The sequence below is a fragment of the Camellia sinensis genome, chromosome 1 (assembly GCF_055761805.1).
Source record: "Camellia sinensis isolate YWXY chromosome 1, ASM5576180v1, whole genome shotgun sequence".
NCBI lineage: Eukaryota > Viridiplantae > Streptophyta > Magnoliopsida > Ericales > Theaceae > Camellia > Camellia sinensis.
In genome coordinates this window covers 27,182,789-27,198,845 of record NC_138961.1, presented here as the reverse complement: position 1 = coordinate 27,198,845, position 16,057 = coordinate 27,182,789, and the positions used below count along the sequence as shown (strand labels likewise).

General features: G+C 32.2%; 1 long non-coding RNA gene across 1 annotated transcript; it reads right to left on the bottom strand.

The window, feature by feature from the left end:
- Nucleotides 1–11,814: 11,814 nt before the first annotated feature.
- LOC145792924 (uncharacterized) lies at nucleotides 11,815–12,688 on the bottom strand. Its single transcript, XR_014333149.1, has 3 exons — nucleotides 12,515–12,688; nucleotides 12,231–12,303; nucleotides 11,815–11,921 (listed from the first exon to the last, which is right to left on the bottom strand). It is a non-coding gene; the product is annotated as an uncharacterized LOC145792924 (long non-coding RNA).
- Between the last annotated feature and the right edge of the window lie 3,369 nt (nucleotides 12,689–16,057).

Sequence of the window (16,057 nt, the reverse complement as noted above, 5' to 3'; positions counted from 1 at the left end):
CTACCACATCACTTCAAACCCAACCCATACCTTACCAATATTTCATAAAAAGTCAAAAAATACACTTATTTAGTTTATCCCAAACAACCCCTTAATAAGGTGAGTGAGTTGGGTTAGATTGGTTGGGTGATAAAATTGACTGATCAGTTAAGCTGCTGGTAAAAATTTATAAATTCTATATAGTTTTGTACAAGTTTCTGTTCAATTTCTTTCGAGTCTTCGTGATTTAAAATAAAAATATAGTGGGGACTCGTATAAAACTATATAAAATTAACAAATTTTAACCAACAGTCTAACTAATTAGTCAATTTTATCACCAACCAATCTAACTCAACTCACTAACCTTATTAAACCACACAGACTGAGTTAATGCGGAATGTCTAATTTTTTAATACATCCCTACACATAACCACCATTTCACACCCCCCAAAAAACCAAAATCAAGGCATTCCAGCCTTGATTTGCCGAGGACCCTAGCACTGCTTAAGTGAAAAAATAATAAGCTTAACGGTTGGGGCCCTTGTGCCCAAGTGGCATGTAGTCGTGTTTAGGATGCAGGGAGTAAAAGGTTTGGAGTTCGAACTAACTTACTAATATTTTACTTTTGACCAAAAATATAATAATAATAATAAATTTAAGGATTTATTACATTTTATACCTCTAAACTATCACCAATTTGTCTACTTAGTCCTTAAATTATTGATTGAGCCTATTAAAATTTTAAAATATATAGATTAAAGTCTATTTAATCTCTAAATGATTAATTGAAATTATTAAATTTCTAAAATATTTAAATCAAACCTATTTAGTCCCTATAAATGTTACAAAATTGATTGAGTCTATTAAATCCCTAAATTATATAAATTAATAGCCTATAAATTATTGATTGAGTCTATTAAATTCCTAAAGTATATAGATTAAAGTCTATTTAGTCTCTAAATTATTAATTGAATTTATTAAATTCCTAAAATATTTAAATCAAACATATTTAGTCCCTAAAAATGTTATAAAATTGATTGAGTCTATTAAATCCTAAAGTATACAAATTAATAGCCTCTAAATTATTAATTGAATTTATTAAATCCCTAAAAAATTTAGATCAATCCTATTTAGTCCTTGGAAATGGTACAAAAATAAAATATAAGCCCATGAGAATTATATATAAGTAAAAGACCATATCTAGTTAAAATTTTATTTCAAAAAAACCTTTAATTTTTATTTCGTCTTTAAAAAGTAGGTGTTAACTCTTACGGTGAACTTCATTTATAAGGGTAAAAGTAATTATTTATAGTATTTTCTTACTTATATTATAAAATGGCTACGTGTGTTTACATTTATCAAGTATTATATGTTATAAATAATTTAAAATGGATTATTTTTAAGTTTTTTGCTAAGTTTTTTATATAATTTAATTAATATATTATTTTTCTATTATTATTTGTATCAAAATATTATTAATTAAACTATCTAATTTTACTTTTTTCAGTATATCTAATACTCATATAATTTTATTGGTAATGCTAAGAAATAAAACTCTAATTTAAACACACAATGAAATAAAAATGCTTTTTAAGGTCAAAATAAAAAATTTATATTTTTTGTAATAAAATTTAATTAGTTAGGATTTTTTACTAATTTATAATACTTACGGGCAAATATTTAAATTTGATAATTCTTTTGGAGACTAAATATGTTTGAATTAAATATTTTAAGAACTTTATAGATTTAATTGATAATTTGGGGATAAATTTTGATTCATATACTTTATGAATTTAGTAGACTCAATCGATAGTTTATGAACTACATAGATAATTTAACAATAATTTAGAAATAAAAAAGTATAATGAATCTAGAGATTAAATAACAAAAGTCAAAGGAGCTAGGAATGGCAACGGGGTGGGGCGGGGCGGGGAAGAGGACTACACTCCTCGTCCCCGAAGGTTAAAAAATCCCCATACCCTTCCTCGATCCCCAGCGGGAGAACCCATCACCCCCCGCCCCCATCCCCTAACGGGGATCGAGTTTTCCCGACCCCGAAAAATCCCTAAGCTTTTTTTTTTTTTTTTAATTTTGTTAAACACAAGATCAACAAATCAATATATATTAGTATGTGTCATCATCATCAACAAATCAATGTGTACAATTAAAACAGATTAAATTTATTTTTTCAACAATATAGATTTAAATTAAATTTAAATTTGTTTTCAGTATCATGCAGATTTAAATTAAAAATAATAATAATCTGAAGAAAAGAAAAATCTGTTTCAACAACAATACTAACAATCGTCATCAACAACAATACAATACCAACAATCATTACACACAGATTAGATCAAAAAGAGAGAGAGATAATAGATCTGAGTACAAATCTGACAGATCTGAGTTTAGATCATTGCAAATCTCAATTCTGGCTCGATCATTGCAGATTAGCGGTGATGAGAAGAGGGATATGAGGACAGCGGAGGGAGGGAGTCGGCAGTGATGATTGTTGCAGATCAACGGTAATGGGAGGAGGGAGAAAAGGATAGCGAATGGAGGGAGTCGATGGAGAGGCGTATATGTGTGTGAGTGTGAGTATGAGGGATTGTGTAATGCTTTAAGGTTTGGTTTATATATATATATATATATAGAGAGAGAGAGAGAGGGGTAAAATGGTGATTTTACTTATGGAACAAAATGGGGCGGGGACAGAGACGAGGCCGGGCCAGGCCGGGGACGGGGCTTGGACACTTATCTCCGTCCTTGGCCTGAAATTGATCAAAAATTGATTTTTGAATACCATCCACATCTCGTTGGGAGTATTTTTTGGGGAAAAAAAAACCACTCAAATCGAGGTCGGGTCCCCGTCGGACTGGATTCAAATTGCCATCCCTAAAAAGGGCCGCTTATAGTCCAGTTCTCTCCACCTCTCTCTCGAATTATTTGGTGCCTTGGAGTACCACATGGTGTTTTATTTAGCTTGGTTCTAACCAATTGTTTTTTTAAAAAAAATAAATTAAAAATAAATTTAGTGAAAAATCCACTCATTATTTTTATGTAGTTTTATTTTTTAGAAGGGTATAAATTATTTTTACAATTTTAAAATATATTTTAATATTTGTTTTTGTCAAACTATTATCCGATTTTTCAAATAAAAAATTAGAAAACAGTTTTTGAAAATAAAACCAAATAGGCCTATGCCTCATGCTATTTCTTCATACCCCAATTTAAAAATATATTTTAATATTTGTTTTATGAAACTATTATCCAATTTCAAATAAAAAATTAGAAAACAGTTTTTGAAAATAAAATCAAATAGAGCCTATACCTTATGCTATTTCTTCATATCCCAGCACAAACTCGTGGACCTCGCCCTTTCCATAAAATTGTGTCAAAAAAGGCCAAGTTTGGCATCTACGAAATAATACAAAAAGTTAAAAAGTCACTATTCTATTTAAGTTACATCATCTTATTTAAATCATATCACATCTTTAATACATCACATCAAACTCAACCCAAACCCAACCCATATAAGCCAATAAGTCAAAAAGTACACTTTTTAAGAACATCCCAAACTATACAATTTTATCACTTTTTGTTAGTTTACTTGCTAATGGGGTTGTTTGTTTGGATTTTTTTGAGTCAATTTATAACTTCTAGTTTTAGAAAAGCTATTTTGGACTGTGTTTGGGTTTTTTTGAGTCAATTTATAACTTCTAGTTTTAGAAAAGCTATTTTGGACTGTATGGTTAAACTTATTTCAAACAGTTTCTGATTCTAACAACTTATTTTAACTCAAAAAAATTGATTATGAGAAACTGCTCACCCTTTGTTTCTGATTATCAATTTCTACTGTGGATATGTTAATTTACGATTATACTCTTAGATTTTTTTTATTTTTTATTTTTTTAAAAATAGAAAAAGACCAAAATGGACTATAGATTATTATTTATTTTTTTGGTGAGAAATATAAACAAGTAGTGAATAATAAAAAATAAAAATTAATTGCAAAAGTTACTTTACAGCTTATTTAACAAATACCACTCAACAACTTAAATCTATAATCCGACAATTACACCAAACAGATTAATAGCTTTTGATTAAAGTCATAATTTATAATCTATTAAGTTATAATCTATAATCTGTTTTAAAAGTTACACTAAGCGGGACCTATATTATTTAACATTCCCTTATAAGTAGTTTAGATATATAAATACTGTGTGTGTCAATTTCCGACCACACTGTCAATCAATCACTCAGCTGGAGAACACTGGAAGAATAGATTAAGCCCGAACAATCTGTCACAAAAAGAAGAGATTCCGGCGGTGGTTTGTCCACCCAAGGGCACTCCGACGATCAAGTCAGTTATCTCTTAAAGATAGCAAAAGTGCTTAACTCACTATTTAGAGCATAAAAGCATACCTTAGACCAATGAGGATGCTTCTCTTTTATAACCAACACAAACCTAGTCCCAATAGAAGCCTAACTTCAATGGACTTAGGACTACTACTAATCTTAGACTCCCAGTAAGATTGGGATAAACTCTCTAAGAGTCTTATCTTTACCCAAACTGAAGTCCTCTCTCATTCTAGGATTCTTGTCCCCTATCCCCTTATCCCGGATTCCCGTATCTTCGCAGATAACCTCGGCCTAGCCGAGATCATCTTGGCGTCATAACCAGGACACATAGCACCTTGGCTGGCACTTCAGTGACACCTCAGTCACGTGTTGTCATTCAAAAATTATGTCCCCACAACTGCCCCCTAGGTTCTATTACCTCAGCATTCTGAAGTGATGGAACCTATATCATTCATTCCTTTGATCATGACCCCGGTTTAACTTTAGCTTGTAAATTTTTCTTAAAATTTCAACAAGTGTTAAACATGACCTCAGTTTAACTTTAACTTGTAAATTTTTCTTAAATTTCAACAAATGTTAAACATGACCTCAGTTTAATTTCAACTTGTAAATTTTTCTTAAATTTCAACAAGTGTTAAACCAATATTGGCTTGAGAATTCCAACTCCTAAGCATCATTCTCCATTTCTCTGCATGACTTCTACCTACTCCTTTGGAGTCCTCTTACAAAAAGTCTTTAACTTAGGCTGAGTTTTTCTCTTCTCGGACTTAATCATCTAGGCCGAGATCTTATCTTCTGGAATCTGGGGTCTACTCACTTTAGGCTGAACTCTTCTCTTCTCGGACCTAATCATCTAGGCCGAGATCGTGTCTTCTGAGATTCTGCATGCCCGACCTCCCGCGAAGGCCGGTGAGAATGTCCCTTGGTCCCACCATGCTGAGGGACTGCGGGAACCGTTTTCTGCCCCCCATTTCTAGGCACCTTTCTTGGCCGCTGGAATCGGCATATCTTGTAGCGAAAACGGTGGCTGTATGATGTTGTTCTGCATCAGGAAATTGACGGCCATTTGCAGGTCTGCCAATTTGTCCGCCATTCCCTTCATCTTGTCGTCCCTCCGCAGGCATCTATCTTTCCATACCTGGAGGTCATCCTCGTTATAATATACGCTTCGGTCTAATTTCTTCGGTACGCCGTCCTCCTGGCCGAAGTTCTTTCCTCCGTGATTCTTATCACAAGTCTCTTTGTTGCAGTTGTCTTCTTTGACGTCAAGGTCAATATGTTTTCCACTCTCAGTAGGGGTGTCGTCCCCAACCTTCTCTTTCTGTCCGTCGTTGGCCATTTATTTTCCTTTCATTCCCACAAACGGCATCAAATTGTGTGTGTCAATTTCCGACCACACTGCCAATCAATCACTCAGCTAGAGAACACTGGCAGAATAGATTAAGCCCGAATAACCTATCACAAAAAGAAGAGATTCTGGCGGTGGTTCGTCTACCCGGGGGCACTCCGACGATCAAGTCAGTTACCTCTCAAAAATAGCAAAAGTACTTAACTCACTATTCAGAGCATAAAAGCATACCTTAGACCCATGAAGGTGCCTCTCTTTTATAGCCAACACAAACCTAGTCCCAATAGAAGCCTAGCTTCAATGGACTTAGGATTACTGCTAATCTTGGACTTTTAGTAGGATTGGGATAAATTCTCTAAGAGTCTTATCTTTACTCAAACTGAAGTCCTCTCTCATTCTAGGATTATTGTCCCTTGTCCACTTATCCCGGATTCTCGTATCTTCGCAGATAACCTCGACCTAGCCGAGATCATCTCGGCGTCATGACCAGGACACGTGGCACCTCGGCTGGCACTTCGATGACACCTCGACCACGTGTTGTCATTCAAAAATTATGTCCCCACAAACACTATTTCGAATTCTAAAAAGACATAATAGGCAAATAAAGAAAATTACATAAAAATTTTAAATTAGTGATGAATCAACTTTAACAACACATATAGTTAAACAACACATAATAATTATAAATTGATGAAATCCACCTTCCGATTTTCCAAAATATTTATATTTTTTCCTTTGTCATTTTCTCGTCGACAACAATTATCCTCCACTTTCATAAGCTTGCAATTATTAGGGCTTCCATGCTACAAAAAAATTTACAAACTAAGGAGCGATGCGTTTGGTTTGTGTTTTGAAATAAATTTTTTAAAAAAAATTAGAGAGAGAGAGTTTAGAAAAAATTTTAAGTTTGTTTGATTATATATTTTGGATTCGTTTGGGATGTGGATTGAGTTTTTAGATATTTTTATTTTTTTAGTCTAAGGCTAAAAAATCTTGTTTATGATAAGTTTTTTGACTTTTATGAGAAAAAAATGAAATGATTATGAGTTGGATGTAATGTTTTGTCTTATTTGATTAAAAAGTCTATTTTATCTTTTTGTGGCTAAAACAACAAAAAAATCAAAAAGCCTAACATGCCAAACGAAGGCTTTGAAAATAGTTTTAGAATTTGAAAGTTTAGGATGATTTGGGAGTTTATAGTTGAGTAAATGTAAGTGAGAGAAAAAATGATTGAGAATGAGAGAGGAGAGAGAAAAAGTGATTGATTAATGTGTGAAAGAGAAAAAATAATTTTGGAAAAAAAAATTCAAAAAATTTGAATCAAACAAAATTTTAATTTTTTTTATCAAAAATTATATCTTGATATACAAACCAAACAAACATTTATGTTTGATTAATGTTTCCATAATTTCCCCACACACACACACACACAAATTGAATGGGAAGCTAAAAATTGGTTTTTTTTTATTATTAAAATTCATAAAAAGATAAAATAAATTAAAATAATTAATAAAATAAAATGTTACATCAAATTTATACAATAATTGTTTTATTTTTTTTCATAAATATCATATTTAATTAAAAAAAAATTAATCTTACTTTTAAATATAAATATTTTAACCGACTAAAATAATTTCTCTAAGGAGGCCCATATATATGTATGCATATTCACAAGTTTTAAAATGTTTCATTCCCTCACCCTCTAACCATCACCTCCTGTCATCTCTCCCATACAACTCCCATCAGTCAATCTGGTCTGACAACCTTTCTCCTAGCAATATTACCTAGTATTTTTTTATTTTATTTTTACTTATAATTGATTATTTATTTGCAAAGATGTATCATTTTGAAAATAGTAATAAGTGGTGTTATGAAAAGTTAGTAAAAAATTAAAATTTTGAATTTTTAGTTTTTTTAGTGATTTTTTTGGCAAAAAAATTGAGTCATTTTGAGTAAACAAACTGACTTTTTGACTAAAAAAACTAAAAAACTAAAAAGCTAGCTTTTACTATTGTTCTCAAAAGACCTCTTAGATGATCACAAAAAGTAATAGTATGAAAATATCAAAAAAAAAAAAACTTTTTTCACATCAAAAAAAATAATAATATTTTTCACAATTACTAAACACGTAATTTTTTTTCAAATTAAAAAAAAAAACTAAAAAAATAATTCACAAACCACATCTCATCTTAAGAATGAGGTTGCTTGAAACAAACTAAATCCTACGACATCATTATTCTCAATACTATTTAAACCCATCACCAAGTAGTCTGGTTTGTTTCACTGACAAAACAAGGAAAAGATGAAGGGAAAAAAACAGTTCCGATTGGTAGCTCAAAAACAAAAGGCTCGAATGGCCCAAGTCCAAAATAACGTCATTTTGGATTTTATTTTTATTTTTATTTTTTTCTTTCTCTTTTCTTTCTGAAGATGCAGAAAAGACAAGAAAGGGAGAAGAGGGAGCTCGAGAACACACACAGATAGAGAGAGAGATATACATCATTATCAACAACAACATCTTCATCAACATCATCACCATTATCATCATCATCATCAACACATCATCATCAGCATCATCATCAACATCTTCATCATCATCATCATCAACATCTTCATCAACATCATCATCATCATCAACATCTTCATCAACATCATCATCATCATCATCAACAACAACATCATCATCATCAACATCCATCAAATTTGTGAAATCCATATCTATCGATTTCGATCAAATCGATCGATTTCAAACCCTGAAAGAAGAAGAAGAATAATCAGTGGAGTCTCTGGTGGAGCTCTCTTTCTTTCTTCTTTCTTTCTCTCTATTCTCTCTCTTTCTTTTTCTCTTCCTTTCTCTCCATCCCTTTGTTTGTCCTTCAGAGATCTAATAGGGAAAAAAAAAACTGCCCAAAACGACGTCATTTTGGATAGTCAAGGCATTCGAGCAGAAAGATTTTCGAGCTATGAATCATTTTTCAAAAAAAAAAAATGAAGAACAAAAGGTACGTAGGGTTTGTTTGGTTTGCATATTAAGATACAATTTTTGAGAAGTATTTTCAAAATTTTGTTTGGTTCAAATTTTTTGGATTTTTTTTTTCAAAATTACTTTCTCTCTCCTACACATTCAAAATATATAATCAAACAAACTAAAAAAAAAAATCTAAAATTCTCTTCCTAATTTTTTTTTAAAAAATTTATCTCGAAATACAAACCAAACACACTTGTAAAGTTTGCAAATAAAAGAATAAAAGAAAGTGAATGACAGCCATTTCTTATAAAGTTAAAGTATTTGTTTATAAATTCACAAAATTAAAAACATATTTTGTCTTTTTAATTTTTTTATGGCAAGTCAACTGACATGAGTGTACTATAAAAACCAACAGTTTTCTATGTTTGGTAGGGATGGGTATAAGGTTATCCGAATCACACAATCTGCCCAACCCAAGCAGATCTGTATATAAATGGACGATTTCACAAATACAATGCGGGCAGATGCGGTTTGGAATATGGCATGATTGCGGGTTGCAGGTTTAATCTGCACTCACAAGAACTCGCCCGCACTTAGACCCTTTTTTTTTTTTTAAACCTGTACCGTTATTATTTTATTATTGCATTTTTTATGAATGTAAAAGTTAATAAAGAATTACTTTTAGATAAGCTTAGGAATTTGAATGATTTTACTTTAATTGTATTGTTGAGTAGTAGATAGTGAATGAGATTGATGATCTAATTTAGAATTTTAAAAGATGTGCTTGTGTTAGTTTATTATTTGATTTAAAAGTTTAGGATTTTGAATGATTTGTTTGTGTTATGAATTGATTTTGTTGTGTTTTTAATCTTATAAGTTTTAATTCATTAATTGTTAATGTTTGATGATTTTAGAAAATGGAGGGAAAGGGGCCCAAAATAAATATTTACAAAATGAGAAAAAAGGCTGCAAAATAAATTTTTAAAGAAAAAAAATTCAATTCGCAAACCGCCCGCATATCTGCAAACTCTATTCGCACAAACTGCAACCTGCACTGCAGACGATTGCAAGTTAAATTTTTTTCCAAACCGATCCACAAATCGTCAAAAACCAAACCGCGACTACCCCTTGGTGTTATAATTCCCATTATTTTTTATGTACTGTTTCTAACAATTTCCACCTATTTTGCTTTTGTTTGTCTCATTTGTTAATTCAATATTTTAATTTAAAAGTCAAAAAATATTTAAAAAATTAAAAAGTCAAAAAATTAAAGATTTATTTTTATTTCTATTTTTTTCACATATTTTCATAAAAAGTCAAAAAATCATTCTAAATCTATTAATTTTTTTTACCTTATTGTTTAGTCAAAAATCAAAAAAAAAAAATACTAAAATAATGTGCTTTGAAACAAGGCCTTAGTTACACTATTTGAAGTAGTTTTCTTTGGTTAAAAACAATAATGTGAATCGCGATTTACAAAACAAGAAAAACAAAAAGGATTTCATAAGAATCTACTAAACAAATTGTATCTATTTTTAATTTTTAATTTTTTTTGTAGTAATTTAAATTTGATGAGTGTCCCCACTACAAGAATTAACACTTTTGCCGACCAAAAAATTGGTCGCTAAAAGTCCATTTTTGGTCGGCAAAAGTTATCCGTGACCAATTTTTTTGGTCGCTACTTTGGTCGCCAATTGAGGGTCGGCAAAAGTAATTCGCGACCAAAATTTTGGTTGGTCGGGAAAAGTTAGATTTGCCGACTAAATTTTTGGTCGCTAAATATATCATTACTGCGACTAATCCATTTTGTCGCTAAAACATTTTGGTCGCGAAAAGTCACCTTTTGCCGACCAAATATCTTAGTCGCCAATTGTCACATTTCACGACCAACACTTTTGGTCGCCAATTATCACATTCAACGACCAAAAAATTTGGTCGCTAATTGTGACATTCTGCAACCTCTTAGTTTGGAATCACCGACTAACAATTTAGTCGCCAAAATGTAAGGAATTGCCAACCAATGATTTTAGTCGCAAAAGTGTAGAATTTGCCGACCAATTTTTTAGTCGCCAAATCTCTTTTTTTTTTTTTTTTAGAACAATCAATTTTTATTTATAAACATTCAATCCAATATCGAACAAAATTCATTCAACCCAACCACAATTAAGGAACAATAACATTTAAAAAAGAAAAAGCTTAGGAATAATCATTAACAAATTTCTTTTCTTGTAACTTCGCTAAATCATCAAACAATAAAATAGTTTCCATCTACTAGTCTTATATGCAACTGATTCAATTGGGCAGAGTTCAGTTGTAATTTTTACCCCATGGAATGATTGCAATTACACAAAACAGTTTTCACTGCAGGGAACAGATCTAAATGTGTACTTTCCAATACTAAACAAATTTAAATAGAAAAAGGTCTAATAAATTTAAGGTTGGAAATTTCTTCAAAGCAATATAATTTTGCATCAGGAAGATAGATCATAGAGTGAGGAGCACAAACAACCCTGGAGCATCATGTCTTTCACACTATCCACTCCAACTCCCTTGCGTAACTGAGTGTCTGGTTTATTAGTTGCAGAGACGGTATCTCCTTGCAAGCCGCAGATTTTTTTGCCCTATGGAAAATTACAAACCCATTCTTTATCTCCCACTCAGGATGTTCCTGCAAATTGCACATAAAACAATGCTTATCAAGGAGCCCTTAAATTGGACACTAAATAACATTTCAAAGCTTCCATGTGGGTGGATTATGGTGGCGTCATTAATGTAATGATAATATGAATGACAAGACACCCATAATGCATCTATTGAAATTTAAAATCCGTATTCCCAAACAAAAATTGAAAATGAGTTTAGCATTGTTTTGAGAACAAGAATTTACTCACTTCTTCCTGCCAAGAGCAGTAGGATTTGAAAGTAAAAAACCCTAAAGGAGGAGGGACCACATTGTTTTGAGAACAAGAATTTACTCACTACTGCTCTTGGCAGAAAGAACAACAATATAAAAGAAATGAGCAAACCAAGAATGACTTTCAATTAGATGCTTAGTACTGCTCTTAAACTATAGACCATCAAAGCATATCTAGCCAGTAATGCATTCTATTGATTAACAAGAAGAATAAAAATGAGTTAAGCAACAGGAAGTTTACCTCCTTGACATACTCAAAAAGTTCTTGGTCAGAAGAGAACATCTATATTTTTCGGGCATCATTAATTGAAAGTGAATCATAGGCCTTTTCACTGCATCCAGATATTTCATCTCTGCAAGAGACAATGAACTACTAAGCACACAAAACTGACCACTTATTCAAAATGAATATGAATTAGAGATGGGATGAACAATAAGAACAAGGTCTTTCAACTGAAGTGACAACCAATAACCCAAGAGTTTAAAACATATGATTACTTTCTGTTCTCATAAGAAGTAATTTTATGTGTATAAAATCAAATACATTGTCAGTGTTCCATACAAATTATGTGTACCATCATCACTAACTTGATATTATGAACAAATGTAGGAAAAGAGAAAAGGAAACACAATAACCAAAACAAATATGTAGACTCACTGACCATAATGTAAATTTTAATGGGAAGTCAAAGTTGCTACCACGTAGATGACATGCACATAAAAAACCAGTACTACCTGCAAACATGAATTTGATTGGTATTACTATCACACAAAACACATTATTCGAGGTACAACCGATTTCATAACCTTGTTAAGATTTGGAGACTGCATTATTTGACCCGTAGAAACACATGTACATCTTTGCTATAAGCAGACCCATTTTCCGCGCAACATAAATCAGTCTAAAGAAGCTCAAGAAGCTAAAAACTCGTAAGAATCGACATACCTGATGGCAAGAAAGCTTTTTAGCAAGTTGCCTATAACCACCTCTGGCAAGTTCATAGAGAGGGATATTATCAGGGCAACCTTCTGGTTTCTCCCACTTAAACTCAGACCTTGTAGCCCTCTTGAGATCATCAAAATGGTCCCCATTCCTCAGCAAGAAGTACAAACCCATGAAGAAGCCTAAAAATTCCTCAGCAGTTAGTAAGGATGAAGATCAGTTTCATGAAGAAGCCTAAAAATCCATGATAAAAACAGAGCAACATTATTTCAAACGAGATTAAAAAAAACCATCTTAAACCCTATTTTTAATTAACCTAATCAATCGAACAATGTAAAAGATAAAAACTGAGGCTATCTCTTAAACCCAATTTTCAATTAACCAAACTAATTCGAGATAACCAATCGACCAATATACAAGATCAAAACTTCAACTTAGTGAAAATACATTACTAACCCATATATCATATTTTCAGCTTAATATTTATCGCTTTGCAGCAACTTCAACTTAGCACTCTCTACAAACAATTTATGTAGTATGGTGTCTCATGCTTATGACATAGCAAAGCATGGGTTATTGAAACAAATGGATGAAACTAATGTTTTAAAGAGTAAATCCAACCTCAATGACCCGTCTTTCAAAGTTGAATTTTAAGGTTCAAAAGACATGAGAATAAGTCTTGCAATTGGAGCATAAAGAGCTCCATGAACAAGTAAAAACGATAGGGAAAAACTCTACCTTATATATTTTATTTCTCCTGCTGCTGCTATTAAGGTTAGTTTCTATGGGACAAAATTTATGGTTTCCTGTATTCAACGTTTAAGGAGGTAGATTGGGTACTGCAGCCATCACGCATCAAGAGCCAAGAGTATCTAAATGAAGAGAATCTCTATCTATCTCTCTGGTTCTCTCTATCTCTTTTTGTTTGTTCCTTTTTTTTCCTTTTGAATGAAACCAACAGTCAAATTTATTTTTCTTTTTTGCTTTGGAATATATAAAATTATGAAAATGCACTTTTGATCACATCTTCAAATCAAACACATAATATCAACGAATGATTCCATCCTTTCTCATAGCTAGCAGAGAAGTAGTAATAATGAGAACAATAACAATAAAAGCAACAATGACAACAATAAAAGCAATATTTCATTAAATAACAATAAAAGGAACACACTACAAATTCTATAAGAAAAAGATCAATGGATAGAGATCAAACCTATACATGTGCTCAACAAAGTCATCTATTAAAACAGGTCAAGCCCCTGCAGAAAAGGAATGAAAACAAGCACTATTACTTCCAGCTCACTTCCTCTCAGAGGGACGACAACATCTAGCTCACTTCCTCTCTCACTCTCTGATCTCATTCCTCCATCTACCCTCATGAAACCCTTTCTACTTCCTCCCCTCTACAATTTACGTCCCCTCCTGAAGCCCCCTTTTCTCAATCCTCAATCTTTTTCTAAGATTAAAACAAATGTCAGATATTGCTCGCCCGAACCGAAAATCAACCGTTGAAGATAGATTCGATGCTTTGTAGTTTTGACAAGTGCTCAGTCGGAATTGGGTGCTTTTTTTCCGTACCTGATCTAGTTAGGTCTAGTGACGGTTTGACAGTAAACCCAAGCTAACTTGACCCATGAACAGCCCTATCCGACATTTATACCTGAGTCCGTGTAACTTAAAGTGAAACAACTTATGTTGATTGGAGAAAAAAAAAACATGTGAACAAATCCTAAAAGTTCACATATTTTCAATGTTTGTCCAAGAACAATTTAACTTAAAAATTAAAAGCAATTTAACCTAATGGGTCCAACCTTTTCATTAGTTAATAAATTTCTATACTAACTTGAATGCAAGATAGGAAATGTTTTAAACTCTATATTTCACATGATAAGCATTTGGCTTGATATGTCATACTCTCACTAATCCTTTCACTTGTCCAAAATTTTTGGGTGAAAAAATCTTCACAGAGACAACAATGATGCCTCAAAGATTGGTTAGTACTCTCATATATTCTCAAATTCCTTAAATGGTAGCACTTACTTTTGCATTTTAACAAAATCCATTCTGCCTTTTCAAAAAATAAAATAAAATAAAATTTATTCTCTCAAATTTCTTCTGTAAATTATAAAATTTCCCCTTCATCTCTTGACATATTTGACATGTATTTCTTCGCAATAACATCGTCTCCAAAACAGAGCTGTGAGCAAGCTAGTACGTATATTATGCAGCACAGTATACTATATGTTGAAACAACAAATTTGTATTAGTCGTATGATTTGAATCCACAACCTGTAGAAACTTCACACATTTATTTCATGTGATACAACAACCACATCCCCCCCCAATAAATACTGGCTAGTTGTATGTTTAAAATAAAAACTATAAATTTTCTTCATGCTCAAGCTAAATTTTCCCTACTGCCAAAAAGAAAAGAAAAATAAATATTCAAAAAATTCCATCAAACTTCAAATATTTGTCCCCATCCACCACCTTATCAACACTAATTTCAATAAACCTCTCCCATTGGGGCAAAAAAATAAAAATTAAATTAAATGGTTTTCAAAAATAGTAATCTCAAAGTTATTATTGCAAGCCTAACCAGAGAACTCAAATCAACTATCATGAATCCAAAGTAATTGAACCTGTAAAACTCATTTGAAACTTGAGTTGGTCAAACCACACCTAAACTGTCCAACTTTAAATTTTGAGCTTCATCAGCCTCCATGTTTCCACAATGTTGCACAGACATACCTTGTATGCACCCTTGACTCCACCAATTTCAAGAGATGACTCAATGCCTCTCTTGATAAATTGCCTTTCAATGATTCATCACATGGTCTGTGGCCTTCCTCCCACAAGCATGTGCACCTGATGTAATGTCTGCAAAAGACGGCTCATAAATTGAATCTATCAAAAGAGATACCCATGGACGACAGGTGCACATAAACTAAATAGGATTGATTGAGTGACTAAAACCATGTAAGATGCAGTGTTCAGAAAAACTTCTGCGTCAAACATCATTATTTCTTATAAACTACAACATGTACATGCTATATTATTAATTTATTAAGTGTCTTTAGTGCACCCATTTCACTGCATAGAATTATAAATTCTTATTGAGCCAAAGAATACTAAGTGTCATAGGCATCAATATAGCCAATTCAGGATAAACATTCCCTACACATGTGAATTATAATTTATATCAGTGCTCAAATTTACAAGCCTTTTCCTAGTTACATGTCAATAATACCAAATTAAAAACCTCACCTTTTCCTTCTCAAACACCTCAGATGAAGCATCAGGTGGAACTAAAGGCCAAACTGCGGGCTTAGGCCAAGGTAGCATGCTGAGTGAAGCACTGCACAAAAGAAAAATATATTAGAGAGAGAGTTGGAGGACCACAGTGCAACATCAAAGGAACTCTTTGGCAATGCTGACTACCACTTTCAAATAGGATTGGTATGCTAAAAAGTTGTGTTTCTACCTGTTGACAGGACTTCTTTCTATATCTGAACCAATTAAATATGCTAGCCTCATGAACTG